The sequence below is a fragment of the Amphiura filiformis genome, chromosome 19 (genome assembly GCF_039555335.1).
Source record: "Amphiura filiformis chromosome 19, Afil_fr2py, whole genome shotgun sequence".
Taxonomy (NCBI): Eukaryota; Metazoa; Echinodermata; class Ophiuroidea; order Amphilepidida; family Amphiuridae; genus Amphiura; species Amphiura filiformis.
Genome location: NC_092646.1, coordinates 6,858,885 through 6,881,145, shown reverse-complemented (window position 1 = coordinate 6,881,145; position 22,261 = coordinate 6,858,885). Strand labels below are relative to the sequence as shown.

Sequence of the window (22,261 nt, the reverse complement as noted above, 5' to 3'; positions counted from 1 at the left end):
TGTGATTTGTGAATGTATTTCCAACTAAAGCACTAAATTTGAAAAGGCCCTTTGAACATTGTGATTTGGCGATAATGATTGTGTTCACTATAATAGTATTACAGAGTGTAATGTTACGTTCAAAATATGACACCAACAGTATTTGTGCTCTTCTAATAACGTTTGAATGTCTGATTGACGAAAGTAATTGAAATACCTTGACCAATATCGCAACGGCACAACGAAAATGTCTCAAATTATTGTCCGGCGTTTTCGGTTCTTGGAGTCCCAAATAAACGACTCGCAGCGATTTCGGTTCTCCGCTAGTACTGGGCTCTGATTTTCCGCTCACAAATTGTAAAAATAGGTGTAAGTGCAGTTACTCTCTTAAATTGTCCGATTGAATTTTCAAAAAGATTGGATTTTCAAACTTTTGCCGTTCGGAATTAGGGACAAGTCGTTTTCGACTGTATACTCAGTCGCGTAATTTGAATTTTCGAACTTTTTTCAATCAAAAGGAGCAATTAAAGCTAGGGGCAAATCTTTTTTGATTGAATCATCCGTAGACAGGATTGATTTTCATTGTTTTTCAATCTTTTGCCGTCCAGAATTAGGGACAAATCCTTTGCCATTGAAAATAAGATTGAAAATATTAATTCTAGAAATGTTTGAAATATCATTCCAAAAACATGGTAGTATATTAGGAGTAACACATGATTAGATAGTGAAATCAGTCTACAAAGAGAGTTAGAGTCAAACCAAAAAACCATTTGAACCTATTTTTCAATCTGTTTAGATTGATTCCTATCGTTAATCGTTAAAAGATTGAAATATTTCAATCGGCCAATTTAAGAGAGTATGAAGGACAATTAATTTAGACTTTCATATAATTGCTTATGCAAATTTCCAAAACTTCATATTCAAAACTCCAAGTACACGTGACACCCAGTATTTCTGCAAATGATTTTACAACTAGAATTTTAAAAAAGACAAAAAACAGCGCCCTCAACGATGCCTAGTTATCAACATGACCCAAAATTGCAAAATGATTACAAAAATCGTTCACACACGATTCATGTGTTGCACAAACAATAAAAAAAAATACATTTAACATAAAAAACAATAACTAATTATAAATTTTTTTTAAAATAAATTTCAAATTTAACACAGGAATCTTTATTACATCAAGTACTTGCCTAATCTAAAATGTATAATATGACATAGAGAACAATATTTGACTCTCCTTGTCCCGTTTCTATTCCAAACTCAATTTTCTACATTCCTTATGTCAAATTTGATACAGGATTAATTGGGTCACCTTTGTTGTACAATATTTATAATAACAAATCTAAGTACGAGTAATTTGCTGCACGTTTAACATCCAGCGAGTTTAAAATATAATGGCATTCTTACGCTATATATATGTGACGACAGGGATTGCAATTTTATACACTTCATCAACATTCTGTTGAAACTTTATACATCTAGTTCTATAAGATTTCATATGCAGATTAGCTTTTCTGACTATCTGTTCAAATGAAAAAACCTCATAAATTTTGATCCTTATAGTACCATATCATGGCACAATACGGAATACGGAATATATTGTCAAATCTCACTAATAAATATTTAACAATGCCCAAATGAATGATATTGATTTACCAACCACTTTATTGCAATTTATTGCTCAGATCATATCTGTCATGCTGTAATATGTTATAATAATCACATTCATCACATGACTTATTCATTAAATCATCAACATTTAAAGCGCACATTTTCAGGCCTTAAGTGGTTTGGTATTGTGTAATGACCTAATAGGTGGCTATCAACTTACCCCATTTTATGTTACTAATAATTCGTAATGTTTCGTGTAAACCTTTTATTACTTTATAATGTATCAAATGTCAAATATGCCGTAAATCATTCAGGCCATATGAATTATGTCTTCCTCCTTTTCAGTCGATTGCACTACCATTAGAGACACAAACTCAATAAACTGGTATTAAACCAGTTCATGCTTTATGTATAGCTCCTGTTGAACTCCTCTTAATTAGTATGCAGTATATAAGTGGTTCTTAGCCGGATTACTTTCCGCGCTTCAAATAAATCTTGTCAAGAGCATCTTTCATATTTTTCCCGCCGGTGGGAATTTTATAGTCTGCACTGTGGATTTGATTTACCTTATGTTACCGTTAAGGTGTCTGTGGCAAGCTAAATATCCAATATTTCGAAAACCAGGTTTTTTTCGATCGATAAACCAGGTTTCTCGCCGATAATCCAGGTTTATAGATCAAGAATCCAAGTTTTTCGATCAATCAATAAACCTCGACAAGAAACCTGGTTTTTTTTCTTCGAATTATTGGGCATTTAGGTTGCCACCCAGGCGTCACTTAAAAATCCAAGATTCATATCAAATCAATGACTGGTATGTTTAATTTTACTGACTTGAATTGTATGATGATAAGTGTAAGTTTTGCTTTTCTTGTCTTTTCTGACTGACCAACTTATTCAGATTAATTCTAAAATAATAATATGAACTTATACGTACAGGTAGAGTATATTCCATTGTATTCCAAAATACTCACATAAGTATATGTATTCTAAAAACTACTTAATTATATTATGCTTTATAACCCTACATTAAGAAGATTGATTCTTGTTGAAGTGAAGAATGCCTCCAGATTCTGACATTTTAATATCAGAATCTGGTCGCCATTCTTCATTAAAAGCCGATAAAAAAATCACAATATTAAATTTCAGATATTCATTGCTTTTTTGTACATAAAAAGAGAGAATAGTGAGTCTTGTGAATCGTTGCATCTATTATAACACAAGAAAGGCGTCAAGCTATCTGCTTAACTAAACATGATAAATAAAAATGCGTCGAATAGAAATGGCTTGAATAAAACTACAATGGTTTGGATGCTATTCAATAGCAAATAATTCAAACATGTGACATTATACGCGTATTAGGATAAACTTGGTAAAACTGTTTAAAATCCCTTTATCTAAAATCAACGAAACAGTCCCATAAGCGCTCCGGTGAGTGTATCAAATATGAGTACACTCTTAAAATTATTTTACTCAACCTGGTAAAAAATTACTCAAATTGAGCGAATATTGATAAATAGTACTCAACATTGAGAGTATTATTTGTCAATATGAACTCAATGTTGGGTAATTTACTCAATTTGAGTATTTTGCTACTGAATTTGTTGAGTAACATATTTCTAAGAGTGTAGCATGGAGTGAGTGTTCCAAATTTGAGTAGCGTAGAAGTTTCATTTTGCTTGTTACGTTTACCAGGACCCTGACAGTGAGTTCAGAAGTATGTTACTGCGTGGAAGCGGCCATTGACCCTGTCATCGCGTATCGCGTACGGCGCACTTGAATGCGCCCTATACGCGTTATTGATCGCGTAGGACGTTTGTGCTGGCGACGCGTTCATTAGCACCCCGGCGACCACCCGCGTCGCCGTTAGCACCCGTTAGCACCCCATGGCAGCTCCCATACGTGTGATTCGTGGGATTTTATTTTCAGGCTCTGTAGCGTGCACATTTGGCTGGTCCTTTTTTTTTACAGTGGAGGACCTGCGTTTACCGAAACGTATGAATGAAAGTCATTATTACCCAATAATGAATGTCATTCTACGATCACTTCCTTCTAAATCTATTTTTGAAAATGAAAAAACAAATCGAGTAGAAGACCAATACATGGTCCATGCAACCGTTTACTGAAAACCTAGTTTTAAAGCGACAATCAACGTTTATTGCGCTCCTATAATTGTTACTGTTTTCATATATAATTTTATAATATTTCGGTATTTTAATTACTACATGACCTTTATAATGTTTATTTTGATGAAAAGAGAACGTTACAAAAAGTTGAAGTACTTACACGTACAGATAGCTTTCAATTAATCTGAATGATTGCTGAGCTATTCCAGTCGAAATCCACACACCTCCTTTGAAAGCCATGACCTTAATCGTCCACACAGGGGGTATAGATTTTAAATGCAGTCACCCATTCAGGTAATCTCATTTGAAATACACATTTCCTGTGTGGTAGGTCAAATCTGTCATTAGGGGTGCATATATTTGATCTGAAATAGTCCATTTTTATCATTGTAACACATTTCGTGACTAGAAAAGCACACCAAGGCCAACATGGGGCGCAAGCGATATGTACATTTTATAAGGGAAGAATGTGTACATAATGTTAGGACGACAATATCGGTTATTAATAAAAGAAGCGATAAACATTAAACTGAATGATATTGGGCTATGGATATTAATCCGTTACTTGATAACAACATAAGCTTCCCAGAAAAACGCACTGATGAATTCACCATGGAGCAATGCTATAGGAACTTTACAGTGGACGAATCTATTGCTTTTGAGTATTCTCATACATCATGGGTGTTCATAGTTATTTTTCTAACAATTGCTGTAACATTTGGACTTTGCACAAATTGTATCTTTATTTACGTTGTTTTTAGTGTGGAATCAATGAGAACCATTACCAATATTTACCTTGTAAACCTAGCCCTGGCTGATTCGTCCGTTCTTGTGAGCGGTTTTATTAGATACATAGGTATGAAGATTGTTTCACCGAAGTACAATTTACGAGATTCTTTTCAAACTTCGTTTGGATGCACAACATCGTTTCTTGTCATATATATAAGTTACTACGCTTCCATTTGGACGGTAACACTCGTAAGTCTTGAGCGATACTTTGCAATCTGCCGTCCACTTTGGCACCGATTGATTAGTACCAAAAAGCGCGCAGTTCATACTTTAATCGCTGTCTGGATCATTACGTTGCTCTTAGCGTTACTAATCGGACCAATCACGCCAGAGAATATGTGTATTGTTTCTTCAACTTCTGACATTTTGACGAAGATACCACAGTGTCTATTTTGCTATTGGTGTTTCTTAGCCGTCTCTCTGATTGACCTTACTCAATTTATCTTTGCTTTAGTTCTAAATGTTGTCATTTACTTGTTCATCATCCTTAAACTTCGTCACACCAAACCGATTGATAGAAATCGTCCCAATTTAAGTCGTCAAAGGAGTAATGCTGCCGCCAAAATGTTAATGGTCAACTTTATAGTATTTTTCATCTGTTTGTCGCCATACGCAATTGTAAACATGGATTTCATCGTCACATATTTCAGCGAGCCTATTCTAGAAGCAAATGTTAATGTACATCACATAATTATATGGATTGCGAGAGTCCTTTTCTTAGTCAATTCGTCTTTGAACCCGTTAGTCTATAGTATGACTAACGTAAATTATCGCAAAGCATTTCAACAAGTATTTTGCACACATCGACAATCAAGTAGATAAAAAGAAGGAAAGCAAGTTCCTAAATCGCAAGATAAAGGAGTCCATAGCCATCAGACAGGAAAAACAAGTCAAGCTCAACAGAGACGGGGGCCGGGATCTTCCGAGAATTTACGACTGTCTTCTAGAAACACCAAAATCATCCAAGTGTGAAGAAGACAGTCAGCCAGTCATTACTGCCTGAGGATGGTAACAGTTAGTTACCGAAAATATTAGCAGGTAAATATTTATTTATTTGCCTTCAGTTTCCGTTGAAAGTTTTAAAATTTTCTTGGTTAGATAAAATTTTATGACGTGTGTAAGCTAATTACATCATCATTGTACTTTCCGAGCAGTCACGAGATCAGAAACACTTGGTGGGCGGACACCCCCTGTCTTATTGTTTTCGTATAATGATACTTTATAATACAGTATTACGGTAGTTTAATTACTACATGACCTTTATAATGTTTATTGTCAATATTTGATGACAAGAGAACGTGATACAAAAATCTGAAGTACTTACACGTACACATAACTTTAAATCAAGCTAAATGATTATTGGGCTATTCCGATTGACATCCGCACACCCCGAAGGAAAACGTAACCTTACCCTTCAACAAATGGGATGTAGGTTGCAAATGGAGTCACCCATTTAGGTGATCTCATTTGAAGTTCACACTCACTGTTTGGAAAGTCACATCTTCCGTTGGGGTGTATGAATTTGAACCGAAATAGCCCTTTTGTTTTAATCAGTAACACATTTTATGATCAGTAAAAGCACACCAAGGTGTGACTTGATCAACATGGGGCGCAAGCGATTTGTACATTTTATAATATAAAGTAGACGATCAAGCTAGGACGGCAATAAATATTAAACTGAATGATTAGAAAGTTATAGTTTACGTGGAAACAACATAAGCTTCCGCAGCCAAACGCACCGATGAACATTCACCATGGAGCAATGCTATTGGAACTTGACAACGGACGAATCTGCGTTTAAGTATTCTTATACAACATGGGTGTTCACAGTTATTTTTGTTCCAATTGCTTCAACATTTGGACTTTGCATAAATTGTATCTTTATTTACGTTGTTTTTAGAGTGCAATCTATGAGAACCATTACCAATATTTACCTTGTAAACCTAGCCCTGGCCGATTCGTCCCTTCTTGTGTGCGGTTGTATCAGATACATTGGTATGAAGATTGTTTCACCGAAGTACAATTTACGAGATTCTTTTCAAACTTCGTTTGGATGCACCACATCGTTTCTTGTTATATATATAAGTTACTACGCTTCCATTTGGACGGTAATACTTGTAAGTCTTGAGCGATACTTCGCAATCTGCCGTCCACTTTGGCACCGATTGATTAATACCAAAAAGCGCGCAGTTCATACCTTAATCGCTGTCTGGATCATTTCGTTGCTGCTAGCGGTACTAATAGGACCAATCACACCAGAGAACATGTGTATTGTTTCTTCGACTTCTGAAATTTTGACGAAGATACCACAGTGTATAGTTTGCGAGTGGTGTTTCTTAGCCGTCACTCTGGTGGACGTTACTCAATTTATTTTTGCTTTAGTTCTAAATGTTATAATCTATTTGCTCATCATCCTTAAACTTCGTCATACCAAACCGATTGATAGAAATCGTCCCAATTTAAGTCATCAAAGGAGTAATGCTGCCGCCAAAATGTTAATGGTCAACTTTATAGTATTTTTCATCTGTTTGTCGCCATATGCAATTGTGAACATGGATTTCATCAGCACACATTTTAGCGAGCCTATTTTAGAAGCAAATGTGCATCACATAATTATTTGGATTGCGAGATACCTTTTGTTAGTCAATTCGTCTTTGAACCCGTTAGTCTACAGTATGACTAACGTAAATTATCGCACAGCATTTCATCAAGTATTTTGCACACATCGACAGTCAAGTAGATAAAATGATTGACTGGACTAATTAAAATCACTTACGAGAGTTTCACCTTTGTGTGAGTAACATATCCAAATTAGTGACACTGAATTCTATTTAGCAATAGATATGAGTGCATGACATGATCAAAAGTATACCACAAGGTATTTTGACAAGCCGTTTTACTTTATCGACATTATATAAAGGAGTTATAAAAAAGCGCAGTGATTTATAGTGCGCTACGCACAGACACAACGCCTAGACGTTGTTCCACAAGCCTCAGCACACTTTACAAGAAGTAATCTACACTTATGTGAAGATATTGGCTGGAAGGCTGTCTTTGTCAAGGCATATTGATTTATCAATGAATTATCAATGTAAGTATGGTGGCGAATGCTCTTTGAAGAACATAATTGCAATCATGGGCCGGATGATGGGCGTCAATCCCGGGGTACACGGAGACGTGTCCTTCCACGATGTTTTTGGAAATGGACAGGAGACATGACGTGGTGTATGGATATGAAACAATGGACAAGATAAAGACGATCTCAAAATAGTGCCCAGTCAACATAATATCATTTTAGACCAAGTATGAAATCAACATACATCCCTTTAACATTAATCAAAACGTTCATACCACGCATAGTCCCAAATTGGCGGTTAATGTATCATACATTACCCGCCAATTTGGGACGGTATCCCAGGTGTCCTAGTTTTGATTGAAACTAGAAGATAGGAAGCAGTGGCGGCATCAGCTTTTTGTGGCGCTTTGTTGCATTTTCCATAAACTAAAACAAGGTGGATCGTCTGCTTCTGTAGCGGAACGAGTTTTTTGTTTCCATAGCAGGGGAAGTGTTACCTTTGTTGCCCCCATTGAAATCTAATGATGCGTCTGCTTTTTCAAACCCACATACTACTATGCCATTTATTTAGGAATAATTAAACCAAAGATCGCATTTCAGTAAAACGTGCTCACAGTACCCAAGTAATTACAAAACTATCGAATGGTGTTCATTTGGGTGAAAAGGTGATGTGTTAATGTGAAAATAAGTCGCTCACAATGACTCGTTATGAATACTTTGTGAATAAGTTTATTTTAAAGAGAGTTCAGTTTTCGCATACCTTAGTTGATTTGAAAGTAATGTTAGAATACGTACATTGAATTGAAACAATAATCATGCTTGACATTAAGTATGGATTATTTCTTCACGAAGTGCCAGGACTAATCTCAAAAGGGTCTGCATAAACCGCGCGGGTTAAATATTTATTGGGGTGTGCCGGGAGATGGTGTCAAATAATTTTTTTATAGAAAATGTGCTTTCCACGAGTCTACATTATGGTGCTCATAATGTAGTCAAATACGCCTAAAATGGTGGATTTAAAGAGACCGAATTTGGGTTTAGTTGGGGGGGGGGGATTTCTGAATTTCGGAACATTGTTATGATATTATCAAATTGATTGACGTTTGAGGTCATATGTACTGAACCTAAATACCTAAAGTATTAATCAGAACTGACTTGTAATGTACCAGTTTTGAATGTGGGAGGAAAATGGCTCTTCAAAGTGGTACGTACTCAGCAAGTTTGAATACCTCCCACCCTCGGGGTTAAGTGTTATAAACTTACTGTAAATAGATAAACAGCGTGAGTTCATTGGACAACCAATCAATCTTTATTTCATTCAAAATACAACAATACAATAACAGCAAAACCAGGAATCCGGGCAGTTGTTTTTGTACCGTCAGTTTATAACATTTGACCTCAGTGGGGGACATTTAAACTTTCTGAGTTCGTATCACTTTTAAGAGCCATATTTTAAGCTCCTCCCATTTTCAAAAAAATTGGTACATTACAGGTGCATTCAGCTGTAACAAATGAAAATAATATCACCACAAACCCAAATAAATTTGATGACAATATAAAGTCCAAAATTGTGTCCCTCACAAAGCGCAAATTCAGCCTCCTTAAATCCGCCATTTTAGACAAATCATGAAATGCACTACATTATGAGCACAATAATGTAAATAAATAAAGCACATTTTCTATCAAAATTATTTGACATCATCTCCCGACGCACCCAAATTAATATTTAATCCGTGCGGCGTATGCAGACCCCTTTCAGATTAGTTCTGGCATTTCGTGAAGAAATATTCCATAATTATTCCGAATTCTGTACAAATACAAAAGAAATCAAAGTGAATAAAAAACGACAAAAGCTGAGAAAAGAAAAAACATAGAAACAAACGAACCGCATGTTCTGCTAGACAAACAGTTTCGTTTTGATATTCTTAGAGTCACTATGTACCAAAGACCGTGGGGAATTGAGTGACATCCACAGGTGTTATCATGGAGCGCCATCATGTCCATACCCAAATAATACTAATAGTATCTGAGCCACATGTTTCAAGTAGGGGCTTTTAAAAGGCCATCTAGAGTTCTATCGCAGTAGACGTTCACCTTTGTCCCACTTTCTTTACAAGTTTATAAATGGTTAATCCACGTGCTTAAGGGATCTAAAACGAGCGTTTATTGCGTTTCGACAGTATTTTTTGCAGGACATGAGAGCACCTCAGACCTATCGAATTGCATTCTGAATACGAAGCATGTCTTTCTGATGTCAAATAATTTTCATTTTTTGAAAATCACAATATAATACAAATTTTATGACAAATTATAAAAATTGATATTTTTCAAATTTTTGATATATAACAGTCCTCGAAGTAAATTATATAAATCTAATGATATATTTTAAAGTGTATGTAGCAGGAGGAAAATTGACGGTCAATTGAAAATTTTGACCTTTCATGTTGAAGATATGGATTTTTTTCCCAAAAAGACCTATTTTTTTTGGTGTTTTGGAAAAAAATCCATATCTTCAATACGAAAGGTCAAAATTTTCAATTGATCGTCGGCTTTTCATCCCACCTACATACACTTTAAGTATAAATCATCAGATTTATAAAGTTTACTTCAAGTACTGTTAAATATCAAAAATATCAATTTTAATGATTTGCCATAAAATGTGTATTAAATTGCGAATTTCAAAAATCAAAATTATTTGATATCAGAATGACATTCTTCGTATTCAGAATGCAATTCGATATGTATGATGTGCTCTGATGTCCCAAAATAAATACTGTCCAAACGTTCATACCCCAGCCCTTAAAGCAGTCAAAATGAAAAAAAAAACATGCTTTAAAATAAGAAATAATTCTAATCACCGCAAATTGTTGACAAATAGCATCTAATTATACACCACTCGCAACCGTATATCACAGGTTGTCTTGTCACAGGGGGATTTAACATAATCCGGACAAACTTAAATGGATAATATTGTCAAATAATGAGTTGGAAATCTTGTCAATATGAATAGTTACTTGTTAAAATAAAACGGAAAGTAATCATTTTGATAAGATTGTCGGGTCAAAATTATAATAAACCCACTCAAAATGAACAATATATCTCATCAAAACGAACAGTTACGGGATCAAAAATAAATGAGTAGGGAATCTATTCATAAAATGATTAATGAATAGTACGAATTTAGAGTGTAGGACATACCGATATTGGGCTATTCCCAATTTGCCATAACCCTATGGAAGATTAAAGAAATGTCTTCTACAGAGGGAGGGGATGTTCAAGCGGAATTGGCCATGGTTGATAATTTTGAAACCTACTTTCCTCTATCGCTTTACCTATATCTTCCACAACTTAAGTATTTCAAATAGAAAATGGTCTATTCTATGTGCAACCTATACTCCCTCTGTGAAAGAAACTAAATATTCAACAGGGGAGAGTGGATTGTAAATGGAATAGCCCATTAAATTCCTGAATCATGTAGGTTAACCTGCCTATTCCTTGAAGTAGTCACAAGACACAAGAATGCTTTTATAATGAATAGAATTACACGACATAGTGCTTACGCTGGATTCATACTGCCATGCCGCTTGCCGCTGAGCGGCGTGACGCATGTCCATTGCAAACAAACGAATACAATCAATGCCTGTCATTGGCTGATACGCTATGCCGCTTGCCGCAACGGCAAGTGGTATGAACGTCTGACAGAGGCATTATCGTTAAGAAGCGGAATAATCATGTCGAAGACCTTAAATCAAAATAATGTTGAAAATAACATAGCTATTGATATAATGCTTGAACGAAGTCAAAGTGCACATAGGTTGACAGTCATACTTTTTATTCAATACGAGCATTCTAATCATGCATGGTATTACGTATCTTTATAAGGTGGTCTGCATTTTCTGTAAGTAGGGCCATCTTGGCGGTTTGAAATGCTTAAACGATGTCGGCACCAACAACAATTTTGGCTTGGAAAACTGTAAACTGGATTTGAAATTTGGAACATATTCCCCGGGGACATATTCAGAAGACGGTAACTTGCTATAGGTGTTTAAAAGATGATTAATACACTTGCTTATAATCATAGATTAACCCCATGAGAACTATTTGCCGATTGGTCAAAATAAATATTGTGTTTTGAACCAATCAAGGAGGGTATTGATAAGATCATCTGCAAATGCAAGTTTGACCATAAATAGTTTAAAGCCTGGTCATAATTGGCAATTGAAATGAGCATTTCAAGTTATCAACCAATCAGAAATGCTGTTAGATGACCAGTAGTTCGCCGTCGCAAATAAGGAGACAAGGAGAAAAAGTGATCCCGCCTGGGAATCGAACCCAGGACCTCAGGTTTACGAGACCTATGCCTTAACCACTTTGCCACGGGAGCTGATTAGTTTAAGTGACCGCTTATGGGTTCGAACTTCAACCAGCCTAATCATGAAGCTCCCGTGGCCAAGTGGTTAAGGCATAGGTCTCGTAAACCTGAGGTCCTGGGTTCGATTCCCAGGCGGGATCACTTTTTCTCCTTGTCTCCTTTATTATTTGCGACGGCGAACCTGGTGAAAATTACTGTTTATTTATATAATTCCCGTCGATCATGCCACTGTTTTTCCGTGTTATGACCAGTAGTGTCCAGGGGGTTATTTAAGCAAGCCAATCCGACCTGGTGCAAAGTGCAAAGTAATATCAGAGTAAAACATATAAATCGCTAGTCACGTTGATATCATTGACCATTTGGGACATAATACCACTTTGATTAACTGTTGATGTTCATAGTCATGATAGTTGGACAATTTGTTTGGCAGGAGAACTCGTTTTTCAATAAACGTGTTATAAGAAACTTTTTCTTCGCTTTTTAGCTAGACAAACATCATTGAGTTTTATCCTGATAAATGTTTTAGAAAAAAACTTCAAACACTACAATGGTCGTAGTAATTTACAGAAGAGTAATCAGCACAGTAACAGCTCAGTAGTTTACTTTCAAGAACCGGTATCACCAGTATTTGTCTTCCGCAGTAAACTGCAAACAACTAAGAAATGTTATACTTTTTACACGAATCCGTCAGTCCGTTTGTCACGCGTTGACTGCAGACAAACATTACTAATGTTTCTTCAGTGTATTAAGCCTACTTCATCCATAGCTCTTTTGGGAAACTATAGACACTTTACACAAAGTGCGGTAGGTGTTCACACGCTATGTCACTCGTCGAATGAGTAAATAGTCAAAACTGCTTTAAACAGCATTCGTTTGCGAAAGGAGGGTACACTCATTTATTGAAATAAATTTCATGTGCCTGTCAATGGCTCATTTTTCAAATGATCCCTTGATGATATTTGAAATCTATTTTGATATTGTTTCATATCAATACAAACATTGTTCTTTCCTGTCAAAATTACATCACATTTATGACCATAACTTATTCCATGGTTGAGTAACTGTCTTTGGCAGACAAATTGGTATCTAACAAAATGTGCCAAATCTGCCATTTTATGCGCCATTTACATCAGTTAACATGAGTAAGTAATATCATAGTTGCAAAGTTTTGGCACCTAGTCTACGGTTTCAAAGTGCTGCCAGCCTGATGTACTGGTCTTCTGCAGCCGTTGTTTTCCTTGGGCGGCCACTTCTAGGTCTTTAGCTTGGAGATCATACTGCGGGAAACAAAAGTTGCCGCAACTTGATTCTGAGGTATGCCAGCCACAAGCTTATAGCTCGAGCCAGATCTGATATGAAGAAGTGACCAGTAAGAGAGACTGACTTGCGTTGATCCATTTCGATCCACCTGTAGAACTGTTAATCTCATGCTAGCACTTTTCATACAAAATGATACTGCAAACAACTTTTCATACATTATTTTATTCATGCATTGACCCACTCATTCATTCATTCAAAGCAATAACATGCGCGAAGACAATGGTGAATTTGGCACATTTTCTTTGAAACCTCTCTGTCTTTCAAAGAAAGTTACTCAGCCGTGGAATAAGTTATCGTCACAAATGAGGTGTCATTGTTGACAGAAAAGAGCAATGTTTTCACTGATATGAAACAATATGCAGATAGATTTCAAAATTTTCTAATATACAGCCGTTTTTGAAAGTTTCCAAACTTTTTTTGAGGAGTTTAGTTTTGAACAGGGTAATCATTTCCCTACTGTCGTCATTTAAAGTAAAGGTGAACAATGATGGCGCTATTTATCTTAAATCTTACATGTATTTGCATTTTTAGAAGGGGTAGACACTTGTATGATGAGCAAAAAAGCAAACTAAAACAGTTCCAACTGACCAGCAGGGAAACTTTGAATGGATCTTAAAAAGATTCAAGTAGTGTACATAACCAAGGAAAATAAATGTTAAAAACTGTTTAATATGTACAACAACATCCAAAATTTAGGGTTAAAAAGACAAAACAACCGACGTTTCGGGAGCATAAAAACATCCCTTTTACAAGGTAAAAACAAGTAGCACTAGTAACTAGCACTGCCAGAGATTAAAAACTTGTATAACCCCAAATTTGGCTAATTTAAAATATATGTAAATAGCGCCCTCAATTTGCACACAAATGTGCAGTTTATAGAATGAAAAATACCACAGAAAGCAAAAAAAGATGATTAATTTGATATATATAGGCCAATATGTGTATATTAGTGGGACAACTGTTGGTATTTTACAGGTCTATAATTGAAAATGTTTCGTTAGAAAAATTAATAAATGATCACATCAAACAACCGTGAGTGGTCCGTGTAAACTTTAATAAACGGAATTATCAAACAGCAAACATATAATAACTGTAAAGCACTCTTTCTGTTCTTGGCATTTCAACCTACTTACGCAACTCAACATTCAGTTGAATTCAAACGATGAATGATTATAATCATATTTCATTCATCCCCACAATGGCTCGTAACCACCCACATCACCCACAGGATGAGGAGACAGGAAGATGAACCCACATCACCCACAGGGGGAGGAGACAGGAAGATGAACCCACATCACCAAGAGCATAGGAGGAAGATGATATGATGCTCTAGCCACAGTGGCAACCCTTAATGGGGACATCCCTCTCACCACTTAATGGAAAGAATTCTTGTGTAAGCTTCTAATTAATCTATTAGCTTCTAGGCTTAATATGCCATGGCTTTACGGTCTACCGATGACGAGGCTGCGTAATTATGTTATCTTTGTCTTTCGGCACGTTTTGTATGGTCCTACTGTGAAATATGAATCACTAAAAATAAAACAAGGGTTGGGGAGTAATATTTAATCATGATTTTCCTCCGTCCGTCCGGAATTTCGAAACATTAATAGTGACACATACAAAGAGCATTGAATAAGCCTAATAATTGCTGCAATCACTTAAACATACAGGTTTAGCTAATATATTCTTCTTTTTCATGCTTTGGAACATTAATAGTAAAATAATCTAAACTAAAGGGCATTGGATTAAGTTTGTAATCGATTAAACAAAGATGGTTATTTAATACTGCACTGACTCATCAACATAATGGCATTTCAGTCACTGATTTTGTTGTCGAGACGAATACGGCAATAGTATTGAGATGAACGTTTTGAGGTGTGATTCGTCATGTTTGTGGAAACTTCGGTTAACCGATCTAAATTCTTACGTCAACTTTGACAACTATTAAGAACATAGATGTCTCTGCAGTATTTCCTCATAACTCTAATCCTAACTCTCATAACTCTAAGCTATAGTACACTTCCCACAATGCATTGTTATTTTAATTTCAGGTTTCTGTGTTTGTATGTTGTTCAGTTCAATATGGGCCTTCAGTGTCAAAAAAGTACCTCAATGAACAGAGCACATCATAATCTTGCAAATGATGGTACTTTAATGACTAACTCCCTCATTTAGTCAGTCTGTTCAGAACATGAGAACGATATATTTTCTAGGGATCAAGTACAAAGAACATGGTGTAACATGTTCCAAGGGATTCTGGGAAAGGTTTTTTCTCTGCTTTACGGGTATCCAATCAGTTACAAAGCGAATGTTCAAAATAAGGTTCCAAACGGCTCAGGGTAAATGTAGGATCACCCGTATCAGCCGGTGTGCTCACATAGCAACACAGAATGTTAACCAAACTTCTTTCTCCTATAGAAAATGAGGTAGAGGACGCCACCTAACGATCCGTAATCAATAATGTTTCAATATTATGTAATGTATTCACGTGAAATAGTATAATACTCAATATCAATGTATAACCTACAGACCTGCCTTGTGTAATTATAACAAAGAAACGGAAAACAAATTAAGAGTTCTATCACAAATGTTATGTTTTAGACACTTTACAATCTTATTCGTCAGATTACATCGTATCACGTTTTTATGTAAGCCATGCTTAGTAAATTTATTGTCCTGTAACACCTTAGTATTTCTTTAAACCGGTTTATGTTGAAACGAAAACATCAAGGTGTTTCGTAACTTATTGGGCTTATCAATAAGGACTTGTTAATCTAAATATGAGCCGAGAGTAGAACACGAAATCATAATGGCCCAGTGTATATTAATTAAAATGACATACAGCTGCAATCATAGTAACGGCACTTTTATATTGTCTCTTCTTCCATCTACGTTGCAAATAAGTCAATAGTTGTAAATATATGGACATAATTGATAAATATATGTATCGATGACATCGTCTGGAGAAGATTTATAACCCGATATATAAATGGAATGAGGATAAAGTCGATCAAGATGATTTCGAGTTGTAAGCCGATTAGAAGTCATATCTTCATGTTGTTCAGTATTTTTACATTCGAAATCACATGGCAATTGCATACAATATAGGTAATACCGCATCACGTGATAATAAACATTGGTCACCGGTTATTCTGTCCTCTGTAGTACATCTCATCATATTCACTAGGATCCACAACATGCTCATCTATCAGGGCACAGTTCTTTAACCCCAATACATTTGCACATTCATTGAATGACCTTTGACAACTTGGGTACAAAAACTCATACTCTGCACCATGATTGTTTAATTGAGGTTATTGAACAATGCCATTGGGATGAGGTCATTGTGGTTCATAGTGATATATAGTGTTGTCTATTCCATATAGAATTATACGGAAGGATATTTTTGCACACAAGATGCTATTCAAATCACATATTATTGCATGACCTATGGCTTTCCATAGTGTAATGTTAACAATTTCCCGACTCTGTCCCCATTTCACGGATAACATTAAGAGAGCATAATTATACATTCGTCTTCGCTTTGTTTTCGTGTAGAATTATTTTCTCGTCTCCATCTCTCCATGTGTTATCATGTCGTCCCTGATATGTCTGCTATAATGACACCTCAAGTAGCAAATCAAGTCGTGTCCATTTATTAGCCTATTTTCTGTTCTGTTCGTCCCTATTTCTTGTCTTAGTGATTCATTCGTGCTTAAGGTGGTACTACACCCCTTGATAAATTTGTGACTTATTTTGCATTTTTCTCAAAAAATAACTCCACACTGGTAACAAAGGTTATGTATATTATAGGGGCAAGGAATCAGAGATTGTATGATTCAAGACAAGTGGTTCAATATATATGTGAAAAAATTAGGTACATTCTAGGGGTACCTCTTTTCTTATCACAAATAACGTACCGCTTGTTATGAGTCACTGAAATTACAGTGTAGTAACCGGATTCCTTGCCCCCTATAATATACATAACTTTTCTTACCAGTGTATTATTTTATTTTTTGAGAAAAATGCAAAAATAGTCACACATTTATCAAGGGGTGTAGTATCACCTTAAGTTCGTCCAACCCTGTAGTTATTTGTCAATAAATCCTGGAGGTGTTGCAGCATAAAGTGTATTTATTAAAATATAGTAAAGAAGCCATGAGGGTTACACGTGTTATGACTCGGTATGAAAAATGATCTATATCAATACATCAATTTGGTTAGTATTGCAAGCTTTTAAAGGAGTATGCAGAAACCTCAAAATTTGGGAATAATTCTGGTATATCCTGCGCACAAGTATAACCCTAATCCTAATCTTAACCCTAACCCTAAACCTATCCCTAACACTAACCCTAACCCTAAAATACAGGGTGAACCAGAATTGTATCCAAATTTGCTTACCTAAACTACAGGCTGTATCAAAATGATTAGTACCCATCAGTTTCCAGTGAATATGAACATGGCTGCCACTGCAAAATGCAGCAGTAGGATCTGCACAACTTTTTCGATTAATATCATAAACAGTCCTATGACAATAAATTGTGGCTATTTCAAGAGAACTCTATAATCCATTTGGAAGAAGCAATAACCAATCATTTTGATACAGCCTGTACTATAAGAATTGATCAATTAGCATAACTTGAGAGTATCGAAGAGCCGTCTTCTAAATTGAATAGTTTTGAGCATAATGTTGAGAATGGTTACCGAAATCGGCTGTCTTGTTCAAACGGAATTTCCTGTCGTCCCTAGGAAAGTTATTTAAAATGACAGGACAACCCAGTGGGCTTGTGTTTTGGACATCTGGTTGCAAATGGTCAGACTTCCAAGAAATGGAGTTAAATCTTTAAAACATGAAATGTGCTGGTATATGTATATCCCCGTGAAGAGAAAAAACATTTTGGACTGCTTTAAAAAAATTACAGTATTATTTGACATGGTAAATCTATGAAGTTCATAATATTAACGGACACAAAAAGAGCGACTATTGTATTCTCAATTATCCACACCTTTGAAGTATAATTAAATTGGTAGGAATACTCTTATGCCTTATGTCGATCTGTGAATATATTGCAGATTGTAAAGATCTCCGTAGTGTGATAAGAAAAAGGCTCTCTGTCTATTGCACAGACAACATCCCAAAATAAAACGACATTTATTTAAATATTTAAATACTATGATTTTACTCAACTATATTAGGATTCTACAACTAAAATACGATCCTATCATAAATAGTATGTTAAGTATTGGTTCAGTGGTGCTGACATGGAATTGGTAATAATCTAAATGTTCCCGCCATAAATGCACACCCGTACAGAGCATTAAGGGCAAAACACCCGTAAGGGGAGAAGATCTAATCAGCTAGGCAGGTCCTCGTAATGCATGATATTTCTCGCGGTCATACCCCGTTTGTTGTCAGACAATTTTAGCTAATAAATTCGTCATATAGTAACCTCCCCTTAAGCACTCGTTTCTTTATTGTAACAATAGTAAAGCTATCAGTATGTCGCGTGGGGAATGACGAATCGAAATCAGAAATCAGCAGCAGCCACTACTGGCTGTCTCGAGCCGATTCTATCTTTCTTGGTTCAATGCCAGTAAACTATTCAATGCAGTTAGCTTTATTTTTAGTAATGCTTTAAAACAAATATATGCCATAGATAATCAAGCTTCACAAGAGTAAATTTGACAAGTTAATAGACATTGGTGTTTGCATTAGACGGTATTTAATATAATCAGTCAGACAATAAGTATGTCTGGCTGTTGCCTCTATGGTGTTTATATTAGGTAGCTCTAATGATAACCAATACACTTATATCGAGCTTTAGTCTTTTCAGTTATGGAAAAATTATTGTAAATAATTGATTGTAAATAATTGGTTGCGTCGTAAACGTAATGTACATTTCTATTGTCGCACAACGATTTTTAAAATTGTATATAAAAAGAGTCCAACAGTCCTCAAGTAGAGAACAATATTTACTGGCCCACCAACTTTTGAGACAGCTGAGCATATAAAATGCAATCGCCTCTTTTGTTGGCTTACTATATCATTGATATTATGCTGATGTGGTGTAAAATAGACAAAATAAAGGTAGCCTGACATGGAAAGTTTACACTACACAGTGACATTACTCATCCGGATTGTATATTTATGGCAAGCCAAATGTACAAGAAATCGAGACAGCAGATTTCTCGATCAAAAAACCTAGTTTCTCACCAATATTCCAAAATTCTCGATAAAGAATCTCATAATTTTGAGCGAAAATATAGTAATCACGGTCAATACAGTTTTTCGAACGAGATTTCAAGATTCTCGAGCTGCCGATTGAATAAACCGATTGGTTTGTTGCTGAGATTCCTTGGAATCTAAAATTCTCGGCGAGATTTCAATGTTTTCGATCGAAAATGTTACATTCTTAGTGAAATCCTGGTTTCTCATCACAGTGGAAACACTTCCCCTTGTAATGCGCAAAGCATCACGGGACTGCCAAAGGTGGGACAGTACATGTGATATTGATACCTGATTTGATAATTAACCCAAACATACATTTGTCGTGTATGACACATCCAGCACGACAAATCCCCTTGAGTTTACATCGCCATGTAGACTGGCCCCCAGTCTCGGTTCGGTTCCATCTCTGGATAATGTAACAATAAATAATTACATAATGCCCTATGAAAAAAAAAATGCCAAAGTCCTCTACCCCCCTTATTTTCTTCAATGCCAAAACCCATTCCTCTTCATCCACAAATCGACGCCACTAATTACACCCACCACAGTCAACCATGCAGCAATATAGAAATATACTCGTATTATAAGTGAACGCGAAAGTCCATTGAGCGCTGATTCCGAGACTGGTCCAATCTGTTAGAGATCTCACTTCCAAATATTCGTTCAACGAAGCACGGTGATTCCGATGTCAATTACGAAAGCCCCGCCCCAGTTTCAATTCAAATATGGTAGCACAAAGCTATGCCGCGGGATGTGACGCAAGATCGGATGGGACACTTGTCAACAACTGAGAGGTATTGAGCTCAAGTGGCACGCGTCTGACAGACCCATGGTACGCGCAATAATAAAAGGCAACCACTCGACTCGGACTTAGGCCTATTGTCCATATTGCGTATATTATCGCGTGCGGTTTGCAAATGTTTGCACATTATTTAGCTAGGGAAGCCTTTTCAAAAATCCCCGCGCTGCCAAGCTGCGTTGATTGGTCGGATACAATATCGTTGTTTAGTCGCTTACACAAACGTTAATGTAGTGAAAACATGGACGTGGTATATAGAAAGATTGCGTGACTCCAAATCCGTAAAAGTGAACTCCCAGCATTTTGTGGGAACTGGAAGTCAAATTGCTTACAGACTGGGAGGGTCCATGTATTGGGTTGATTTTTAATGCTATGTAATCTACATTACCAGTCGTTCTCCATGGACCCGAGGGAGGGTCTAATCGCCATGCCGAGTTTAGCGCGCTACCATAAACTTAAGAGATATCAAACAGCCCCATGTATGCTTTAAATTCTTGTATATTCATGAGGCCCTCATTAACAGGTGATACCGGGATTTAACCTGTTAGTTACAGCGCTATACTTCGAGTTGCACACACGTTGTGGACATTAAATTTTTAGTACCAGCACATTCAAAGGTGATTAATGTAAGCTAATGTTTCTGTACACACATTTTGAGAATAATAACAGCTGTGTCCTGAGAGCAGAGTGTGAGATCCAAGGGACCTTAACAAGATATTAATTGATAACCTCCTTTGTCGGGAGTAATAACGGCTCCATCAAAATAAGTTACTTAGCCTTCACAGAGCTTAATTGTATTGAGATCATCCTCGCTCGAAGTGTTTACTGTTTCTTAGGATTAGGGATATATCTACCTTGGCATGACCTCCCGCACACTCACCTCCTGCCTACCTTTATAGCATTTTTTGTAGGATATCCGACAGACGTTCCGCGTATTATATTTGATGTGGATATGTGGTCCACATCAATTTGGGTGTCCTGCCATGTATAGAACAAGTATATAGTCGTTATAGTTCCCATCATTTATAGCTGATTTATACTCGGAAGCAAAGCTGGAATTGCTCCAGTCACCTTAAGTGACATTACCTAGATCTGATTATAAAACAGAATTTAAACTTTGTCAATGAGCCACGAGCGATTTTTTTTCTGGCAAATATAGTAGAACGCTTTTTGGATAAAACCTGATTGGATAAAATACAGTCGCTCAGCGACTGAGCGTCTGTGAGCTTATCCCAGGTCTGAAATGTAATCTTCTTATCACTATGTTAGCATCTGGGTTTTGTTTGCGATACATCATCAGACATATGGTGCTAGTGCAGCTTACATTTACAATACCTTACGTTAAAAACATGTATTGTAATTAAGCCTTTGCCAGGAGTTTTAAGAGTCTGTAAAACATTGACCATAAAATTGAAGAAAAATATTAGGAATATCACATGCATCTTGAGAATAAATGTTCAAGAAAACAAAAGAAAAAGCAGCTTATAAACAGGAAATGATGTACATGTAGTAATTTAGATAACAAATTTTGATAACAACTTCAAATCGATTTCCGAAATAAACCAAAGTTCAACTTCAATTGTGACTATTGCATGCAGTGCATTTCAGGCAAATAAAGATAACTGATCATTGTTGTGCCTCCTCAGGTATATAAATACACAAACATAAGAAACTGTGAGCACAATGCACTATTATGAGAATTGTCTCCAAGGAAGCAAATAACTTCCACATTTAGCGCATTCCTTGCACAAGTTATATCTACATCATGCCCTTGACCACTTCTAACAGCTTCACGAAGCACTCTTGATCTGCTCCTTAAGGGTATGTGTGTATTCTGCCATGCGTAATGTCATCAGAATGATTAGGATGAAATCAACGTTTCACCATAAATACGTATTAGCTAGTTATACTTTACTAGCAACAAAATATACATGTACATGTATATTTATTGAAATGC

At 36.1% G+C, this 22,261-nt stretch overlaps 1 protein-coding gene and 1 non-coding gene across 9 annotated transcripts in view; one reads left to right on the top strand and one right to left on the bottom strand.

Moving 5' to 3' along the window:
- The window catches only part of LOC140140861 (uncharacterized), a 253,129-nt gene that overhangs the window by 71,103 nt on the left and 159,765 nt on the right, over nucleotides 1–22,261 (bottom strand). The window lies entirely within an intron of this gene.
- On the top strand, nucleotides 12,024–12,097 carry Trnat-cgu (transfer RNA threonine (anticodon CGU)). Its single transcript has one exon. It is a non-coding gene; the product is annotated as a tRNA-Thr (tRNA).